General features: G+C 40.4%; 1 protein-coding gene across 4 annotated transcripts in view; it reads left to right on the top strand.

Moving 5' to 3' along the window:
- Positions 1 to 3636: 3636 nt before the first annotated feature.
- Positions 3637 to 22666, top strand: part of CD36 (CD36 molecule (CD36 blood group)) — a 69633-nt gene continuing 50603 nt past the window's right edge. Inside the window, exon 1 of one of the 4 annotated variants that reach the window (XM_070616979.1) lies at positions 3637 to 4393. The gene's annotated coding sequence lies outside the window, so the exon portion shown is untranslated. Of the gene's footprint in view, positions 4394 to 20239; positions 20643 to 22666 lie in introns of those variants that run through there. The other 3 variants (XM_070616981.1, XM_070616982.1, XM_070616978.1) reach the window with 3 other exon arrangements.

The following is a 22666-nucleotide window of genomic DNA, read 5'->3' as shown; positions in this document are numbered from 1 at the left end:
GTGTTTTATCTGAAGAGTATTATTGTTTCTAGAATAACTTCAATTTAAAGACTTCCTCAATTCTTCTTTCCTCATATACCACCACCGTGCATGTGTACAGATATAGATATAGATGATGCATACATGTATTTGAGCCATCCGGTAAACAAAGAGCCAAAGTTTGTGCCCTCAAGTATCTCATTATTCAATGAAGGGGGACAAGCACCATTTAGCAAATCATGTGTGATCATAAACTTGGATAAATAGAGAAGGGGAGTTGCATTGTGCTAAGCTACGCGGAAGTTCAGATACGTGTGCATACATCCCATGTGTGTCTGCACATACACATAGACATTGTATGCATATGTGTGTGTGTATGTGGACGTATATGGACACTGGATGTATATATGCACACACATATGTCTTAGAGAGCTGTCTGAGCCCTCAGCCGACCTCATCACTGTGTAACCCTCCTTTATGACCCGTGCCAGCGTATCTCAGCTTACGATAATATGTTACTATTTCTTAACTAGTGCTTGTCTACTTCACTACACAGGAAGGTACCTAAGAGCACAAACTTTGGCTATTAACCATTTTTTTCCCCAAAGGAGGAGCACAATGCTGTACACAGAAAAAAAGTCTCCTTCTATCTTGCTGTTGTGTTAATAAATGATTAAATGACCACTCATCCAACTTAAAGGGGAGGCATGCCGATATCGGACAGTAAGATTTTATGCAAATTCTTGATAAGGCTTTTACTACTAACGAAGATGACACTGGAAGGAAGAAAAAATAAGGATATAAAATTTAGCAATAATTTCAGGCTTCAAAGACTTAAGACCACTCCTCCATTAAATTATTTGAGATAGTGTAACTTTGCATCAATTCTCATCACTTTTGAACAGCAAGCACACGACAAGCACTCTTCCCTAACGTCACTTTTGAGAGGAGGTGGCAATACAAGCGTCACGATAAGCTGATGTGTAGAATAAAGGCATGTCACGTGCACATAGATTTGAGGAGAGCAAGTTAAGCAGAGGCTAATATTAAGGCTTCGTCACAGCTCCCCTGCAGGACAATACTCCTCATGAAGAATGTCTTCGAGTAAAATTATTTATTCCACGCTAACATAGGACAACAAACGGACAAACACACACACTCACAGAAAACCCTGGTAAGAAAAGTGTGCTGATAAAATCAGTTACAAATTAGCCCCTGGATGGCTTTCAGATCCTGAATGTATAATTTCAGCAAGCTGATAATGGTCCAAGGGCATTTTTCAAATGTGTTTTTCCTAAAAACAAGTCAGCTAGGCTAGTGTGTTTAAGTGTATTGGTGAACATTATCATTGTTTTCAAGTGTATACAGTGTGTTTATGCCAAATTTTCCCAAGGCCACGAACTACCCCTTCGTTGTTATGTTCAGGGCCAGAGATTCAAGAACAGTTAAGGTTAACTCTAACACAATGGACAGAAATAGATAAATGAGGAGCAAGTCTATGATTTAAAATCTTAGTTTCCCTGAGAGGAATTTTTCAAAAGCATCATACTATTAATTTAAAAGGCGCAAACAAATTGAGCATGACATACTCAAGGAGGAAGTCAGTTCTCTTAATCATTCTTGAAGCGCACTGGCTGATGCTGGTTGGACAAGGAACAGGGATAACACCCTGAAGGCATCAGGGAAGCATGACGGGGGAGGTGCTGGGAAAGAGGGAAAATAAGAGAAATACTATGGCTGCTGTATCAACGATGCTTTGCTTACGTCCATGTGACTCTAACTGCTTGTTCTGAGAAAAGATGTTCACGCAAAAATGGGAGATTCCACAATAATGTCTTATGAGGAACATTCTGTCAACAGCTGCTATGAGCAGTAGGATTGTTGGTTCAACTTTAATGTCTTAAGGTTATGCCACTGGTGGTGCAACAAAAACCAGACGAAGTTTTGGTTTTCTCTAGTTCAAAACCTCACGTCCATAAGCACTAGAAAGGCAACCATTTAGGGCGGAAAAGTCCTAGGTTTAATTGACATTCTGTTATAAAATTTTTAATTCTGAAGACAGTTGGTGAAGAAAATTTGTGATGATTCTGGATGAAGGGGCTCAGAGACCTCGTCCTAGTTACCTACCCCGGAGCCATAGTCATTTCTCAGCTCAATCCACCATTATTCTTCCCTCTCCCTATCACCCACCCATCAAAGCTTGATGCCCAGCAGGAAGTGAACAGTTTAATGACAATGAATATATAACTCAGGGAAAGGACAATCAGGACTTCTTATTCTTGTCTAAAGGACATAAGCCATATTCGAAGATGATGGTGCTTAAAATGCCAGAGACATTCTATGATACTTATTGTAATTCATAGAAAATATGTGTGATCTTAGTACACTGGATTATAGTTTCTCTTCCCACTTCTTTGATAAAACCTTTGTTTAACAGGTTCCTAGTTCAAGTAAAAGAGAAACTTTTTACACACATGAAAGAACACTTTTTTCCACAATGAAGAGGGTCACATTCTGTGATATTTGGGAATACGTGGCCCTCCTGCTCAGGCGAGGATCTCCCTGGTATTGACCACCCGACCTCACCAGCTGACTTCCTGCCCCCTGGATGTCCTCCCCTAAGGCCGCTTATCCCGCCTCTGACTGCTCAGCGTAGAGTTATGGCTGAGAGGTGAGCATTAGGACCGGCTCTCCAGGTTCTGGTAGGTCAAACTCTGCTTATACAAACCACAGAGGACAAGTTGAAAAGCAGAAATGCAAGAGATGAGAATTATCTCTGGCTGGCGTTGTGCCTTACAGGTCTTCTATCCTTTCCTTGTATTGGGGCCATGATGCTCCTGGGGATTTCCTGCTGTCATAGCAATTCTCCATGGGGACCACTTCGGTGCTTTCTCTAACTTTGTGTAAAAAAAATTACAGAAGCTTTGGGATTGCTCATAGGAGGGCTGGTCTGATACAGATAAAGGATGGATGAAACTCACTTGTAACCTGTGATTATATCACAGGGTGGGAAAGAAACACACTTTCAGTAAAAATTGTATGGATTAGACTCTTACATGACCCACTTTTAGCCATGTGTCTCCTGTCAATACATATCCTGTTGCATTTCAGTTTTCCTTTCTGTAAAACAGAACCTAAAAATATCAACTTGACTTGAAAGGATATTTTGAGATTAGGAAAAAGAATGAGACTGTGTGGTATCTACCTGTCAAAGTGCCAAGGACATAGACAGTGCTCGATACATAGGACCTATTATTAAAAAATGAAAATAATAGTTTTAATAATTATTATTATTGTCTTTTCTGGGATGGTAGGTACTACTGGTTACAGATCATTTTCATTTAGAAAGTGGTAGCTTCAAAATCCATCATTATTTTTCATGCCATTCTTCAAAAAGTAATATTAACTGAAACTATTTAATACTTCAAAATCTCAGGAGAGCAGTGTCACTGTCTTAGTTCCTCTGTTCACTTTGTTTTAACATAGAGTTAGAGATTTGGAACATGTGAATCCCAGAAAGTGATTTATTTTTAGAAACCTTGCCCTTATATCTCCAGAGTAATAACTTTAGTCGTAGGGTCCGCTCAGGCTGAGGGTGGAGCCTTAGTCATGTTTACCAATAGCACTGAGCAAAATTCAACCTGAATTAACTCCGTTAGACAACTATACCAAAAGATTAACTTAACTAACACACCCTGGCAATGCACGACCCTTTTTGCCTCATTAACTGAGGCAAGCAAAAAACGACCAAATTATTCTGGAAATCATGTAGCAGAACAAATACTAAAAAGTTTACCAGGTAGTTATTCACATTTCAAGGACTCAATAGCACAAGTTACTTAAAAAAAAAGTTTGTTGGATAAATAATACTCAATACTCGCTATTATGTTTCTTTTATACTTAAGAAAGGAAAATTTTATCCCGCCTCTATACTAAGACAACAAATGGTAATTGTGGAGAAAAGCGAATTGATTATTAACGATTGATTATTTGAATTCCCATGTTTCATAGGAAATGAATATTTATTAAGAGGCATAACAGGTTTAAGGGTTAAGGATCAAGGATTTCGTTTTCCTCACAAAAGGATTAAGGGTTTTATTTTCCTCAGCTGAAGCACAAAATGAGCGAGATTCTTCGTTCACTTCCATTTCATCGGGCTCGGGTGTCAGGATCTATATTTATCTGTGTTAGCATGTGGCCAAGGAGCTGGAAGTCTTTGGATGTCAGTGGCTTTCAGATGTCAGGATAACCTTAAAGACACGTGAGTGGTCGAGCTCCCGTGCCCCGCTTCTGAGTTCTCAGCTGCTGTGCTGTGGAGACATGTGTTTGTTTTCTGAGTCTCCTACAACCCTGCCTCTGAAGCCAGTCTCAAGATCCCACAGATGTCTGGGCCAGCAGGCTCCTCCAAAAGCTGGTGAGCAGAATTATTTTTGTTTAGGAGCGTGGCCATAAATTTCTTTGTACTTGATAGACTATCATCTAGTAAATAATAATTAGTTATTTTTAACTCTTTAAGAAAAGTACTATCTGTTGTAATAATCTAGTCTGTGATGCTTCTTTGAACAGATTTATGATTTTTCTTCTAAATGAAGGAAGGAATAGACTTTTAACACAAATTTTACATTTCTACTAGTCTCTAAATTCATCCTATGAAATTCACATTGACACATTTTCATGCCTTTTATGTAGAAAGTATCAGAAACCTTTAATATCTATTTCAAAAAATATAATTTCCATGGAAATTTTTATTCCTTCAGAGTCTCTAAATTGATCTGGAATGTCCTAATCTAGGCCAATTTCTTCTTTAAATTTCTTTTTACTGTCTTATAGGCTTTTAAAAATACTACTCATTTGAAAAGGACACTCTAAAAATCTGACCACTTGGATTTTTCTCCTCCAAATTGGAAAAACAATGTTTAATGAGACTTGAAGTTGACTGACCTTTGTCCATAGGACTCTGAAAACGTTTTTGGTGTCTTGTCAAGAGTGACAAGCATATTTAAGAAATAATTTTAAAGACCCCATCCCCTTAACCAGCTGACTGCTATAAGGAAAGAAGAAAACAATTCTTTCCACACGTAAACTTGTTGATCATTAGTGATCGTAGAAATTGTATTGATTGTGGGCCCCAGAGATCTTCTTTTCGGGGGAGGGGATTTTGTTACATGGTGTGTGTGATAATATCTTAGACCAGGAAACACTGCAAAGAATGGGAGAGCAGTGACTTATGCAGAAAGGAAACAAGGATATACTTATTTAGAGACAAAATTTAATGTTGATATAAAAAAAAGCAGTTCCCTCTGACACTCCAGCTCTTCTGCAAAGCCTGGGAGTGGATCAGACAGGCTTCTTTACCTTTAAAGAAGATCACTTCCTTTTGTTCCCTGGAGAATGGTTGCTTGGAGCCCTGCTGGATTCTGGGGAGAGCATTCTGGGCTGAAACTTATCAAAGTGTTAACTTCTTGTTCACTTCCTGCGAGAGCGGGCAGAACTCAGGTGGGACGGGGATCAGATGAGGAGAAACAGGCCACCTGTCTCGTTCTCAGGGACACGTGACTAAAGAATGGCAGTGGGATTTGTGGGGCAGTACGTGAGACTCCTGTGACCCTGACAAGGGGAAAGGAGAAATATTTTCAAATGATGCACAACATAAACACTAATTATTTGGAATTGGAGCCTTTTGTAAAGGACAATGACACCTTTGCAATTAAGTATTCTGAGCGTTTAAGAAAGCAAGCAGACACCTGAGGATAATAAAGCTATTTTCACCTGGGAACAAAGGTGAGCTCTGAACTCAGAGGAATCATTGTTAGGCAAAAAAAGAAGGAAAAAAAGGGCTTTGAAGAGCTAACAAATCAGTGGCTAAGACCACATAAGATCGCAGAATGGGCCAATTAAATGGAAGAATGTGTTTTTCTTAGAGCAAAGAAATACATAATAATATGTTGCTGTTGACGTGACTGTGGCCAATTTGCTTTCTGGCACATACTGCTGATTAAGATTACTAACGCAGGAATTGAATCAAATGTTAGTATTTACAAACTTAGCTTCACAAATTCTTTGAACACATTTCACAAAATTTTGAAATTAAAAGAGGCTTTTAAATGAATGAAGAGGGAAAATGGTTTTCATTGGTCCGTTGCTTAGATGTTTTTGATTGCTTTTTGGATGAAAATCGTAAAGCGTGTCACCACTTTCCTACAACCTCAAAGGAGTGATCCGGAATGAGGAGTGGGAGTGACTGTTCCCATGATGTCACGTTCTCCTAAACAATGCCCGATCCAGAGTGATTCTCTCCATCTCGGTCAACAGTTCACCAGGAGAAGAAAATGGCCTAAAACTAGCAAAAGTGCACAGAGAATATAAAAAGAAGTGTAGGTTAGTAAATAGTGCTCCTGTTGGGTGTGTTGTACTTCAAAGTACAGAAATTGGCCAAGGCAGCAGAAACTGTTCTCTTTTAAAAAGGCCATTAGTATGTCATTGACCCCACAACAGCCCTCCAGCCAGCCTTTGGGGAGAAAAGTAAGGTAAGCGCTGCTTGTGTCTTCTGACAAATTTAGCCCGGTGCAGGAGAAACGGCACTGTGAAATTGGTGCTTGCCTGGTGGTACACTGTTCAATAGTTGAAGACGTTTTGAAGCATACCCAGAGACCTTTGTCACACAAACGCTGTCATCTGAGGGAGGAAATGACAGAAAGTTGGCAAGCGCCACACTGGGAACATAGCGGACGCCTTGGCCGCCCTCACCAAGGATCCAGAATGTGCTTAGATAGAAAAGCATTGTTCCCCCCTCAGCACTGGGGAAGTTGAAAAGTGGAATAAGGACAATTATTTTTATCCCCCCCCAAAAAAACCCTGCTAGTTTCATCTCTTAATTAATGTTGTGTTGTTTTTTCTCATGAAATCTTCCAAATCTTGCATTTCTACCATTTTAATTTTTAGGAAATCAAAAAGATGTCACTAGTCATGTCATGGTTTTAAAACTGAGGAACACAGTCTAATCGAAATTCATTTTGAGGCTCATTTTGTTCTGTTTGGGAACTTTGTTATTATTCTATTTGAAATGGAACAGACGCCATTTTAAGGTGTCCCACCCATATCTCATTCTAGGGAGTTTTAAAAATGAATAATAAAAGTTAGTTACTCAGTGCAGTGGTTTCATAGCATGGACTCGGAACAAAATATCTTTTTAGAAAAGGTATAAATTTTTACTAAGTAAGCAGGGTCTTTTCAACAAGCGTTCTTACTTTAAGACTAAACCCGAAAACAGCAAGAACCGATTTTGGTTGAATACATGATGAAGTCACCATCTTTTGGATTCACTTCTTCATTGACATGTTTGTTACAAAATATTTGTGAGCACTTCCTGTGTCAGACGTGTCGTAGGCCCTAGAGAGCGTTGTTAGGAACCGCGTTGTGCTGGACGATTTTAAGGGTCTGGGATCATTCTTCAGGTGGTGCTTCTAAATTTTGTTTATATGGAATGAAACCTTTTGATGAAAGTTAAAAAAAAACACCAGTAAGTGATGAAGACTTGGGTTGAATTTTGTGGACATTTTCCCCACCATGGCCCACAAACAGACCCCTTAATGAACCATCGGTCTCCTGAAGAAAATAGCCCAAGAAGTGACAACGTCACATTTGAGGGGGGGACTGGGTAGTCTTGCCCACTCTCAGCTCCTTGCCACTGTGTTTTCAAATGCGTAATTTACTCCTAAAATTCGAAGTAACTAACACAGCTCAGGGAAACCCTCCAGAACAAAGTAGCGTAACTGTAGTGTGCACTCAAAGACTTAGGTTTCACAGCTTCCTAAATTTGCTTGTTGTTGAACTCTTTTGTCTGCGATGGCAAAAAAAAAAAAAAAACCACTGCTCTAAATTTTAGCTTGGTCTTTTGGGGGAGAAGACCTCCAGTTTCTGTGAGCCCCATCCTTTGAAGAGCTGCTCCGTCCAAACTTACCTCTCAGCAGATGCAGACAGGCAATGACAATGCGGGACGACGTGAGCCGTGATGAGGGGCATGTACAGCGATAAGGGCACAGACCTTTGCTGTTGGATGTTGGCTGTCAGCTCCAGGGAGGCTGGGTCATTGTAACCTCATGTCAGCGATGTCCAGTGCTTGACGCACAGCACTCCACAGATAGAGCTTACGCGTTTATTCAAAAATATTATGTCTAAATCTTTTCTAACTGAGAATGTTTACCTTCTTCTAAGGACTATGATAGGAGTTTTCAGGAGTTTTCATCATTTAAACAATTAAAAACCCTGTTTCTTCCGTCTCTTACACCTGGTACTCTTTTCTAAATATTCAAATTGGCATAAATCTCCACCACAAAGGTACACATAGATCGGTGCGGTTTTTTGTGAGAAATCCTCAGTAGGTAGCTTCAGGGAACGTAGCCACCCAGCATCACCCCTGCCCTTCCCAGAAGTTTGAGTTTGCGTATGTGTGGGTGTAACATAGGGCGGATCAGCTATTAAAGAATTAATTATGAAATTCAGTAAAGAAGTATTCTATCATCCACTTTACACTCCGTGTGTAATCTCACAGACACTAATAATTTCTCAGGGAGTCGAGTCCATGAAGCTCGTTCGTGTCACCTAACACCACTGAAGTCTTAGTTCTTTTCCCCAATCCGCTTCAGTGGCGGCTTCTGTGTTCACCTTCTTAGATGTCTTCACTACATGGACCAAGTTTGGATGAAGCTAGAGAAAAACTCTTTAGTTCAGTTGGTTCCACTGTGGGTCAATGGTCATCTTGGAGGTTTGCTAACCTCGCCTCCAGGTGCAGATTGCGATTCCCCCACTTCTCACTTTATGGGGATCCATGGCAGGTACAGTAGTTTTTCTTTGCTGGCCTGCTCACCTGGCCCCCCAACCAGAGCCCTCCCTGGGGTGGAGGTAGTGGCCAGCTGGTGGTAGAGGCGCAGACATCGTCTGCTTTCTTCCTCAATCCCTTGCTCGGAGTTCCTCCATGACCTCCTTCAGAGCCTCTTAAAAGTTTTTTCGCCTTCAGTCTTCCAAACCTCAGTGTATTGCAACCTTCTACTGTAGCCCCATTACAACGGTTCAGTAAAGTTCTATATTTTACCAGATAAAGTCAGGAGATGCAGGATTCAGCAAGGAAAAAAGTAAATTCTAGCTTTAAGAGGCAAAGAGAAAGGAAGCTTACCATAATTATTCCTGTTATCTTCTCTACCCCATTAATATTCCTCTTGAGTGTTGAAGATGCCATTTTGTTTTCTGGGATCTCCCATGCAGGGCTTCTGTACATAGTAACAGCAAGGGCATTTCTAAAGCTGAAATCCTGTAGAATAAATAAAAGCAATTGAAACAATCTGAATGGTCTTTTGTGAAAAGAAAACTACAAATAATTATCTACCATGGCAAAGCAACAGCTATGAAGCTGGGCTTTCTCCTGAGGTTTAAGGCTGAAAGTCAACTTTCAGCAGCTCCCTGAATGTGCGCAGAAAAGCTGCAAACATTAGAGGTAGTGATAGTTCTAGCACAGTCTTACACCGAGACCCACTGATTCTCGCCTGCGAGGACTCTGAGGGCCCTGAAATACGGAAGCTTAACAGCCTTCGTCTCCATGGGATTGTCACGCTCATTTCCCTTTCTGCAGTTTTTCTAGGCTCTCCTCTGTCAGCACCTACTCAGGGATGTTATCTATTTTTATGGTTTCACCTATGATCTGTGTGTTGAAGAGACCCAAACCTACATTTCACAGCCCTAGTCTCGTCTCTGTGCTTCAGACTCACGTATCCATGTGCCTGCTGATCAAGTTCTAGACGTGGATGCTCTCCGTCTTGAGTTGAAAGTGTCTGACATCTTTCTGTTCTGACTTGTGATGTGCATTTTAGGTTCAAAATTAGATTGGACACGACCCAAGATGGATGTGTCTCTTACTATGCTCGAATCTATCCCGTGTTCAGTAGAACATACGCACACACATGTACTCTGCAAATACTATTTCAACAAATGGATGGTTAAATGATGATGACTAATTATAACCTACCGGCATCTGCATGGCACTCTGATAATCACAGTGCAAAATGCCTAGTCTTCAATGAGAGGCATAAATTATCGGTTGAGGCATAATCTATGCAGCCATATTGAAGAGCCTTGAAGCTTGGCACTGCCATGTCCTAGCACTGTGATCTTGAGCAAGTTAGTAAACTTCTCAGTGTCTCTGTTTCCTCATTTGTAAAATAGGATAATAAACGTGCCTATCTCTTAGGCCAGTGTTCAAAATAAGGAGTTACTATATGTAAAATATTCACACAAGCGTCTTGCAAGTGATAAATGCTACAGAAGGCTTAACTATTATTTAATTCCTACAGTCTTAAAATGTGTAACATAATCCTCATCTTAAGGATGAGTAAACAGACTCAAAGAGATCAAGAATCTGGCCTAGGATCTTGCAGCTAGGAAGTGAAAATTCCCGATAAAGCTAATAGAATCCCACCCCCAAAGCTAGTCCTGTTATTTCCTCTCTGTTCTTTTCTTTCAACTTCTTACAGGAGCCTGAAACCCAGGACTCATTCTGGATTTTTTTTTCCCCCTCCACCTAGCTAATTACTCACCAAGCTTTAGCTATTCATGCTACGTGCTAAATATCTCCCTATCTCTACAAATATTTCAGGAGCCTTCCTCAGCTTCTTCCTCCCCAGCCACTGCCTGAAGTCAGACCATGTAATTTCCTGCCTAGATGATTTTAAAAGACTCCCTCTAGCCTTCCCTCCCATCTATTCTCCATGTTGTTCCAGAGCCATCTTCCAAACCCAAATTTCATCATGCACTTCTTCCCTAAAATCCTCGAGTAGCTCTGTATTGGTTTCAAGATGAATTCCTGAGAGAAAGAATTCCTAGGTATTCAAGCACAACCCTCACTTTGGTATGTTGTGCGTTATACTGGGGCTTCATCATGTCGTTTGTGCCCACCGTTCCAGCGTCCTGACTTGTTTTTCCAAAACTCATACCTTGTACCGAAGCCTGACCAAAATATCTGTATTTCCCCAATGGTATGTTTTCTTAGGGATCTGTATTTTGGAGGAATGCCTTTGAAACATTTGCCCTCTCCTCACTTCTTCACCTGGCCTTATATCTGTAACTTTCATGGGAGGTACCACTTCCTCCACCAACTGTCCTCTGACACTCTTCCCTGACCCACCATCCTATCTCCCCACCTGCATGTAGGTGTCATAATGTATTATAACCACCTGTTTACAAATCCGTCTTCCTGCCCATGCTGTGAGCTACTTGAGGGGAAATATCAGGTTTTTGTTTTGTTTCTCCTCCCATTTTATCCCAACTAAAAGTCTAGGCTAAGAACACTTAAGGAATTGATTTTGTTTGACTCTTTCAAGGGCTACAGATTAATGAAAGATTTGCCAGTGTCACTGGGAAATAAAAGCATAAATAAATGAAAAACAAAGTTAATGATTCAAACTATAATAGGAAAGTAATTTCAAAAGCAACCCAGGACTATTGGTGGTGAACACGATGCAGTCTATACAGAAACTGATATATAATAATGTACCCCTGAGGTTTACACAATGCTATAAATGAATATGACCTCAGTAAAATAATTTTTTAAAAAAGTAATCTGAAAATTTCAAGAATGAGAAAGAGTTTGATGGAGGAAATGATCCAGTGTTAGAACCAGTATAAAAAGTTGCATGAAGACTGGAGCCAGAATCTGTGTATCTTCTGGGTCATGAACTGGTCATGGAGGGAAATTCCCACCTAGATGGGAATGTGGTTCAGGTTGCAGGCATGACCACCAGCAGGTGCTTGCTATGTAGGCAAAGGGTTGAGGGCAAGATGAGATTAGAGAAGGACATGCACTGTGATGGGGGAGCCAAGCCCAGAGTCTGATATAGTTTCAAATCCTTTCTTCTTTTGTTCAACAAGGACTAGCATGTGAGTGCTGGAAACTGGGTAGTACTTCTGTACTATCTCATAGCATCCAGCTCAGTTTTAACAGCTGTTTACACCAGACGAGATTTAGCACAGTAGTTCTCAACAATCGGTGTGCATGAAGAGAACCCAAAGTGCTTAACTCAGTACTCAGAATGCCTGCTGTTCAGAAATTCACTGTTATCCTATTGTTGTAATTATCTTCATCTTCATCATCATCCTCATTGTTTTCCTAGTTTACGTTCTTACCTAAAATTTTAATCCCTTCTAATTACAGACTTTGCCTTCATCTGTTCTAAGAAGTTATTTAAAGTTCACCTACTCTTACCTTGACAGCCCTTAGCTGGGAGGGTCATTGGTTCTCTAATTATACTGTGCCGTTCTTAGGAACTCTTTTGCAGATATAAAAATATATCTTCAGTGTAGTGGCTGAGACTTCCCCGTAGTGAGGTTTTGGAGATACAGACTTAAAATCCTCCCCCAGCTTCTTTTGAAGCGGGATTATAAAGCTCTTGGGTGTTTCAGGGTCCTTCTGCTGAGGATGTGCCCTCCCTGTGCCCTGGCTTGGGTCCCTCATCTTGACATGTTCTTTTCTTCCATATTTGACACAGCTGCTCTAACCTCAAAATCACTGGTCATCAAGCCATGCTGTGGCAGGCATCCCACATATAAAGTAGAGGAAGATGGGCACAGATGTTAGCTCAAGGCCAGTCTTCCTCAGCAAAAAAGAGGAGGATTGGTGGCAGATGTTAGCTCAGGGTTAATCTTCCTCAAAAAATAAAAAAATAGGTAAATTACAGCAGGATCCTGACAACTGATTGGATTCCTTGTTAACAATAATAAAAGGGCAATAACACCAATAAACATAAAAATATCCACTAGTTACTTGGGAAATTAAGATAGGACTCTTGGGGTCCATTCTTCTCTATTTTACGTCAGGTCAAATTGGCATAATGTACTTTTGGACGTGTATATTCTTTAATCTTACTGTCTGGAAGTTTGCCACAGATGAATACTTATTCCTGCTTTTCGTGCTGGTTAAAAGGAGTGTTTTGTGCGCCCAGCTTAGCAGCAGGTACTAGGTGAAGTGGGGACTAAAAGAGGATTAGGATCAATTAGTTTTCTTACCTGAAATATTCCTGTACTTGGTGGGTTTCCACAAACTTTTTACACAGCCCAGATACTCTCCAAATAGTTGTTGTATGACTCGTGCCAGAATAAAATGGCAGCTTCTCTTTTTTGCTTGCATCTAGCCCTTGCTTCTCCAGGGTGTATCAGCCTTGGGGGAGGGGGAAGTGACTGTTTTAATTGCGAAAACTGCCCAGATTATTTCTTGGAATGTCCCCTTGTTTTCCCCTGGCTTTAGGCTTAGATTCTCTTTTTCTCTTTATCCTACACCTCTTTAAACTGTCATAATGCAGTTACATTTTACACACCCACTAGCCAAACAGATAAATTATAAATATGTTCACCTCAAAGCAGGTTCCTATAATCGTTTGATTCATTGCTTCTTCCTGACAAGGTCCTTCCTTAACTGAGTCCAGTTACTGACTCGACTGAGTAAATCAGACCATCTCCTGCTCGGTCAGCAGCATTTGGCAGCACAGCCCTCTGTCTCTTGACCTTTGTTCCCCATCCTTGTCCCCTACATTTGTCCCCCAACCCCCATGATGTTGAAATGCTGCCCTCCTTCTGCACCACCTTGGGAGCCAAACCCCTGCCTGGAATGTGAAGAGGAAAAAGGAGATTTAGGAGATTAAACACTTTCTAATTCCATCTGGAGTCTGCGAGGACCTGGTTATCTGCTCTGCTCTTTGTCGGCTTTGTGCTGCATGTGTCGCTTCCATCAGAGCCCGTATAAAAGGAGCGCTGAGTCTCTGGGTTCCTTGGCCTCTAGTGTTTTGTCTGCTTTTTTTGGGACTGTTGCTCCAGTTCTTGTCTGGTTTTCCTTACTCCTCCTCTTTCCACCCCTGCTGTTAACCTCCAGAGTGCCCATCGGAAAAGCTTAGCAAAAGAACTTCTCCCCTCCTGATAATGACGCTGGGGGCTTGTTTCTCAATTTTGCAGCCCTCTTGGCCGTGGCTGCCCCCATAAACTGTAAGGACTGTCCCACTTGTCCACACTCTGCCTAGAACAAGCCCCCTTCTCAGCATGACCCGGAATACGTTTGTTTAGAACCTGATGTCTTTTCAGTATTATTTTATCAGTCTTCTCTCTAGACGGTCATCCCAATTGTCTGCTTGTACCATGACCCTCTAAAAATGAAAACCCTTATCCTGTCGCTTCCCCTACTCACAATTACTTAATGATTCTATCCTGCTTACAGAATAAAGTTCAGCCTTCTTAGAATATCATGTGAGGGCCTTGAAAATCTGGTCTCCATCCATTTTCTTTTTCACTTTTGACTACTTCCCTCAAAACGTTTTTGTGATTTTCCAAATATACCATTCCCTCCTGCCTCTGAATTTATGTCTGCTATTCTGTCTGCTTGTACTGAACTTTCTCCCTCTTGTGTGATTAGAAAATGTCTATTTATCCATTGAAGCTCTTCCATTATTTTATAGTCTATCTTCTCTCAACAAAACACAATCTATTAAAAACCATATTTTATTAGTCTTCATATCCTGGTGCCAAGCTCAGAGTCTGGATATCGTCAATGCTCAGGAAGTGTTTAAATGAATAAATGAATTCCTGAACACCTTTTCTCCCTTTTAACCCAAAGCTTGGAATTGATTTTACTTATACTCTTTATAATTTCTCCCAAATTATAACTTTAGAGACAAAGTTTCATGAAAACTCTTGAGGTTTTCCCTGATATTAGTCCCCAAGTGTAAAAACTATAGGCTATATGGCATTGGATAAATTTAAATTCAAGGGCTGCATATCAGTTTTATGACCTTAAATAACTTATGTAACCTCTCAGCATCTCAGTTTCCCTCTCTTATCTTATGGATAAGATCTTAAAAGCCAAACTGTATGTACAGTTTGGAACTCTGTTTCCTCATCTGAAAAATAAATTATTTACATCAAATGATTTATAATATCCCTTTCAGATTTTAGAATCAGGAGCTATGAACTTGGTTCCTGTTCTCTTCCCATCCGTGACATTGGGAAGGTGGCTTTTAACGTCATAGCTATGCTGCTTAGCAAAAATGAGAAAGTTGTACCAAACAATCTATAAAGAATCTTGCAGTCTAAGTTTATGCGATCATCTATTATCTGAATCTATGTCTTATTTTCTTTCTTTTTGTATGTTCTATTACAACAAAGTTTCCCAAGTATGTTTTCAAAATTATTGACAAACGAAGATAATTTCCACAGGGGAAAGTGTTCTCGATTTACAGGGTAGGTGACGGGAGCTGGTAAGCAATTGGCTATAATATCTTGGTCCAATTCCAAACAAAGAACTAAATTTTTGTGTGTTGATTTTTCTCATGCACAGAATTAGATAGCAACTGTTTGTAAAGACTTCAATGAAATTTTTAGACTAAATGGGAATGATGTCAGCAACATGGCAGTTGTAGAAGCTTCTAGCACCCGACCCCTCAGAAACATCAATTTGAACAACTACACATGCGTGAAAATACCTTCACAAGGGTTCCAGGTGAGGGATTATAGTAGCTGGATGAAGCAGGTACTTTATTTTTGTAGAGATGTTGAAACTATCCAGTAGATGACCTCAATCTTTTTGGTAAAGTAGAAAATAAAGTAGAAAAATAAAGAAAAGAAAGAAAGTAAAAATAAAGCAGAAATTTCCAGGGAAATTCTTAAGAAAGTAAAGAAGACACAACAGAACCAAGAGAGTGAAGGTACCAGTCACAAGATAGAAAAACAAGGAAAGGATTCGGAAGCATTTATTGAGCACAGCTCAACTCAAATATAATTTTGTTGAAAAATGTATGTGATTATCAAATGTTTGTTACTGAAAAAAGTCAAATAGTATTTTAAAGCTTAAAGAACAACTACTTGCTCTATTTTCCCCACCTTCTCCCATTTCCCATCTTTCTTTCTAGGAGGAAACACTTGCGACGATTTCTAGATAACGTACTTATAATGACATTCCTTGATTTTTTTTTAAAAATTGTTTTGTTTTACACATCAGCCTTTGATTTTCTCTGCGGAAGAGAAGGAGCTAGCTTTTATAGTACCACACTCCACCCACCAGCTCCTCATATGCGCTTCTCTTCTTCCAACCCAATTTATGTAGTAGTTCATTTTTGATATTTACTGTTTACACTATTATTATAAATTTTCTGAACAGCAGAGCTGAGAAGTCTATAATGAGCACTTTCTTTCTGGTACAAGTTATTTTTTTCCTGATGATGATAATTGCCTCCTTAAATCCTCTGTCCTCATCCAATAATAACTGGTTTTGTTCTATGCCTGTGACATCTTTCTTACCCTGAGACTTCCTTTACCTACTTCCTGGAAATTCCTTTTGTCTCTCAGTTTATCAGATGAGCTATTTCCTCAATCCTCTGTCCTCTGGTTCTCGGTTTACTGCCTTGTTTTGGTGGAGTTTATATTCTGCAAGTTGCTTGAGCTCCTTAAGAAAGGGTAAAAGAGAAGTAACATTTGGGACCTTGCAGATATTAGAATGTTTTCATCCTCATTCTTGAAAATTTGTGTGCGCATAGAGTAACAGTTGGAAACCATTTTCCCTCAGATTTGGGGAAGGCTGCTCATTTGACTTCTGGATTCCCAGGGTTGCTATGGAAGCTTGTTGCCTTCCTGGTTTGCCTGTGGCCTTACTCCCCAGATCCGCTGTTTGTCCTTGAGACGCTGCCACACTGTGAAGACAGGCAGGAAGGCCGTGACCCGTGGCCCTTTTAGTCCTTTGTGCTGTAGCTGGTGGCTTCTTGCAACCTGGAGATTTGTGTGCTAGATTCCATGCTGTCTTATTTCCCCGTTTTGTCTGGTTTTATTTTGTTCTCTCTGGCAGTCCCATGATCTGGATGCTGGGTCTTTTCTGCTGTTCTGACGTTGCCCTGATGTCTCCCCTGCTCTCCAGTGCTGCTGCTCTGGGGATGGTGTCATTTCTGCCATCCTTGTTTAAATTTCCCGATAGCTGCCTTTTATTTCTCTGCTTTTTATGATTTCCTGGTTTTCTCATTCACTAGTTTCATGATGCAATACCTTCTCTTAGTCGTCTTAAAACATTAACCACAAAAATATTTAGTGTTTTTTATTCGCTTTTCTTAGATTCTTCCTTAAAGTTTGCTTATTTGTTTATAAATTTGTCTTGCCTGTCAGAGATGTTCCTCAAATGTCTGGTGATTGTCCATTTATATTTAAAATCGTGGCCAGTAAACTCAGATCTCACTCTAGAGCTACATTGTCTGGTACGGTAGCCACTAGCCACAGGCGTCCACCGAGCACTTGAAATGTGGTTAGTCCAAATGGACTAACTACAAGAGTAAAATAAAAACCAGACCTCTAAGACTTGGTACCAAAAAAACGTAAAACATCTTATTGATAACTTTATATTAATTGGAATGATAGTCGTTATGATACCAGGTTAAATAACAAGTTAACATGACTTACTTATTTACTCTTTCAATGTGGCTACCGGACATTTCAAAAGTGTCTATGACGTGAGGCTCATGTTCCGCTTCTACTGGACAGACTGCCCTAGAGGGATCTGATGAGGCCTGGCCATTTTGTGGCCCCCCAGTGGCCCCCGAACTAAGAAGTGGTACCAGGTCTTCTCTTACACCAGTCAGTCCCCAGAAGGTAATCCTGTAATCTCTCACTTGCTGGAGTCCTGGAAGTGGCAGTGGAAATGGAATTGAGATGGGGACTTTCGCCTCAACTTATGGCAGCACGGATCTCCCTCATGGCCCCAGCTGAGCCTCTGGTTCTTATGTCCAGAGTTCTCTGTTCAATATTTCGAAACAGGAAACACCCCGCCTGTTGACGAGGTGGGAAGGAGAGTGGGCAGGCTGGTGGAGAGCTTGGGGAGAAGGCTGGGGCTCAGGACTTCTAAAGATATTCAGCCAAGTTAGATCTGCTTTCCGTGGCATCCTGCCCGCCATCCATGACCCTATCTGGGATTATTTGGCAGATTGTGTTTGCTTCTTATCGCCTTTTGCTCTAGGCTTAGATGCTTAGAATCTGACACTTTAGGGTAATTATCCTTAGTCCACTTGTTCTCTAGATATCGGCTTGTTTTCTGACCTCTTATCTAAATCTTTGGACTGAACACGTGTGTTCATAAATTCTATTACTTCAATTTCATGAGATTTCAGGTGCAAGTGGAAACGTATTCAATCCGGACGTTTAACCAGAGGTATTGGTCACGATTTTATACCTTGAAATCGTCTCCTCACCTTCTTCAGTCTCTTCTGCCAGTTTATGCTCAGGCATTTAGGTCTCCTACGACCTAGTCTACATCCACATTCCCCCACCAGTGGACATGGACCTTCCTTCAAACCAGGCCTCGGTCTTCACATGCCTTTTCTCAGCCATACCCGTTATGGGACCGAATGCTTTACGCAATTACCTAATTTTATTTGCCGAGAATCCCACTTTCTTCTACTTATTTATATTCAGCTAATCTTCTAGGGAAGACTAAAGATCTAAGACTTCTGTGAACTTATTCGTAGGACTTCTGTCCCCATTGGTCTCTCTCTTAGCTAAGCTTCTATCGTGTGTTATTTTCCCACAATTTTTGGTTTTTCCAACATGATAAAACCATATCATGAGGTATTACTCCACATGGTTCTGTCCCTCCCACCCTCTTCCTTTTCTTTCAGACTGAGAGATACGAAGCTGCGAATGAAGGAGGGACTTCTAGGGGATCCCAGGTACTGACGTTATGTCAATATTCAGTTTCAGTAAGATTTGGAAAGGAGTTATGAGCGACCCAAAAGAATTGTTCTCAACACCGTAGCAAAATAGAAGAAAGGCCCGTAAGCTTGGGTCAGAGTGGGAGCACGGGAGCTCAGATGGGAATGAATCCCAGAGGGCTACTCTGATGTGCCCAGCTCCACACTCGCTCCCGAAGGCAAGCTCTTTGTCCTCTTCCACCCCACAGACAGGTGGGAGCATCTCAGAGCAGAGGTGTCACTCAGAGACAACAAGCCTGAGAAAACATCGCATTAGTCATGGCACCCGAGTGGTGGAGTGCCATGGGCTGTGTGTGGTGTGTAGGCAGCTATGTTTAGATGCAGATTCATGGAGCCCCTTGGACCCCAACACTGTGCTCAACCTAGAAGGTTGTGTAATAAACTGAGAAAGAGAGAGCCATCATCCGCAAAGTGCTCATGACCAGGACAAAGGAAGCCGTGGCTCTGAGTTCAGAGGGCTCTGTGTTCCCATCTCCTCCTCTGAATGGACCACCTGCTGAGAAAATGTAATTGGGTTTTAACCCTGAGATGTCTAAGAAATATCAAAAATGGGAAGTTTTTAAAAAGTGACTGTATAAAATATTCTGGAGCAGACAGAATGGAGGCTTGAGGTAAAAATGAAATTTAGGAAAACAGAATTCCATTTTCGCACGCCTGCGTTTGTGACTGTGAAACTCATTTCCATTTCAGTAATAGATAGCTGTTCCCCAAATTTCCAACTGCGATAGTTCTTTCCTGCAAACACAAATGGAAAACCCCTTCTAGGCTGCCAGGCAGCTTTTCTTTGTTTCAGATTCTTTAATTTTGTATTTCACGTTCTCTTTGTCAGGATAGATAATTCTGTTTCCTGGAGTGATAAAAACCATGACTTGATTTTCATTTTGAACTTTGATTTGATTTTGAAATCTTAACATAGAACATTTTCTCCCTTTAAAGAAATACACTCTTCTAGGGGATGGGAGACCCAGCGGCACGTCTGTGGTCTTTTTTTTGAGTCGATTGTGTATACATAAACACACACATGCAATTTAAGCAAATACTAATGTTATCAAGACGGTATGACAGCCCAGTATTTTAAAACAGCTGCTTTGGAGAAAATCTAGCATTTTGGGAACTGATAATTATTTCCTAATATTTATTATTTAAGTCCATAAACGTTCCCCCATATATATTTTGAGCTACTTTCATTGGAGTATTCTGTTGTCTGCAGACAGAAGCATCCCAGTTGATGCAACCACAGCTCAGCACTCTGACCTTGAGCCAGTCACTTAACCTGTCAGTCCTTTTGCATCTCAGTGAATGGTGTCTGTCTGGCCTGTGGTAACACCCTCAGTGTTAGCCATTAGGATAACATGACACAGAAAACGAGCTTCTGATAAGACTGTCATTTCACAGATTAAATTCAAAGTGATATTACAAGCAATAAAAACGGTGATGTGATTATTTTAAAAGGCAGTCAACAAACAACAAAACTATATCACCTTCCCTTCAGTCAGATTCTGGAAGGTGAGAGCGACTATTTCACCAGAAGCAGCTTTGGATGTATTTAGCCTGAAGGAGGAAGGGGCACAAGATACCATTCGGGTGGCGTTTACAATTGTATTTGAGTGACTATTTGCCCAGTTGTCTCATTCCAGGAGGTTGCCCGTATATCTGAACACGTATTCGTAGGTTTAGCTGTTGAAACTCGGTGAAGCTCAGGGAGAGAGGAGCCTGGCCCCGGGCACTCTGCGAGTCACCTCTGTGACAGAGCTGGGCAGGACTCTGCTCCTCGTTGCCTAATCGGGTTGAGCAACAGGGAAGAGGGAGAGACTGCAGGAAACTCTGCCTCACCAAGGCCAGAGCGAGGCTGCCCAGGAGGGAGCCGTCCTCACGAGGCCCTGCGTCTGTCAGGTGAGTAGGGCTCGGAAATGAGCATGACCCGAGACCTTTCTATTTAGGGGGTACCTGTAGAGCGCATTTTAAAACGAGTGATCTGGGCTCATCAAAGGACTTTAAAGGGAGGGGAATCAAGGAGATCAGACGAAGATCATTGCTTCTAAAAAGCCAACGTCCGTAACACAGGGCTACAAAGTAGGCTACGGACAATTTTGAAATGTTTTATGGTGAAAAGTAGAAGAACAAATAGAAGAACAAAAAAAATTTTCTTTCAAAGTATTTTCCTCTGTGCTTTCAAATGGAAATCAATTTTCCCCTGCATTTAACGTCTTTAAATAAGAATGCATTACTTAAGTTTCCATCTTATTGTGCATGAGTATTTATACAACCTCAGGGTTCTTGTTTCCTTAGGTCTGAAGAATGTTTGCTTTCTCTAACCCCATAGCATTCACAGTAAGATGATATGCTTTATCCATAGTAACAGACATACAAATATACTAAGATCTTTTAAGAGTTTACATTACTTAGTATAACATGTAAATATGTAACTGTCAAAAATACTTACGTTTTGACATATTTAGTCTGACTAGTCTTACATTGAAAAACCATCAAAGAACCTTCAAAGCTGTATATACACCTTTACTTTTAGTCTTCATTATTTTCAAATTAAATTGGTATGTTTTTATAAGTCAATGTATTTGCCCTCATTTTCTAAATTTAAACAAGCCTTTATCTATAACAGTGGCAAATAATAAAACAGAAATGCTTATAAAATGCATCCAGTATGGTTTTCTTCTTTTTTCAGCATTAAGTATAACTTTTGTGCTTTGAAGCAGAATTCTTAGTTTTCACTTGTGCTTTTTTTATGCAAGAGAAGTTATAACTTTTGGCAGTTTAACATGAATTGCTTTTGAATTCTAAGGTGAAAGTACTTTTTTTTCCCCTAACACTGCATGAACATAGCAGGTACTCAATTAATTTGAAATGAATTTTCTCTAATCTTATCTATTTTGACATTGTCACACAACTTTCTTTTTTTTTTTAAGGAAGATTAGCCCTGAGCTAACATCCACCACCAATCCTCTTCTTTTTGCTGAGGAAGACTGGCCCTGAGCTAACATCTGCTCCCATCTTCCTCTACTTTATATGTGGGACGCCTACCACAGCATGGCTTGCCAGGTGGTGCCATGTCTGCACCCAGGATCCAAACCGGCCAACCCTGGGCCGCCGGAGCGGAACGTGCGCGCTTAACCGCTGCGCCACCAGGCTGGCCCCTAAATTTGTTTTAACTATAATCTGTATATTACAAGTAATGAAAATAATTCTAAAGCATCAAAGTAACATAACAAAACACATCTGCTGAGGGATTTATATCGATGAAAGGTGAGGGTTTAGATGTGAGCAAGAAAGAGCTTGCACTTAACCTCACGTCTTTAGGGCTTCCTGCTACTCTTTGAGATTACTGCTCACCTGGATGCATACACTCAAGGTCACTTATTCCATACTAATGCAGGAGATCTTAGCATTTACTTAATTTTCCATGTCAGTTATCTTCTGTGTAAAAATGTGGTTAACAATACCTTATTATAGGACTTTTTGTAGATTTAAGTGACACATGGAAGCATTTAGCATGACACCTGACCCATGGGAATATGTTAATAAGTAATTGTCCTCTTCCTTATGCTCTCCTAGAACTTTTCAAGTTGTCCCATGTCAGGGGAAAGAAACAGAATATACTAAATAGAAATATTTTATTTTTATGTCTAATAATTTAAGTTAAAAATGAAAAAAAAATTAAAATAAAATTTGAAAAGTCAAAAGAGCACTGGAACCAGAATAGTTTCAAAAAATTAACTTCACTCTAGTAAGAGAGTACAGTGTATGGGAATCAAAAAGAGGTGTAAGTTATTCCAATTATCCAGTAACTTTATTGACTAGCATTGCTGAACAAGAACAAAGAAGAATAGTGACATACACAAAAAATTAAAGCCACACGTCAGCAAGTGCCAGGCCAGAACCTGGGAGAAGATATCTGAAAG

This window comes from Equus przewalskii, chromosome 4, assembly GCF_037783145.1.
Source record: "Equus przewalskii isolate Varuska chromosome 4, EquPr2, whole genome shotgun sequence".
In the NCBI taxonomy this organism is placed as follows: domain Eukaryota; kingdom Metazoa; phylum Chordata; class Mammalia; order Perissodactyla; family Equidae; genus Equus; species Equus przewalskii.
The sequence above is the reverse complement of the archived record's forward strand: the minus strand, read 5'-3'. Positions and strand labels throughout refer to the sequence as shown.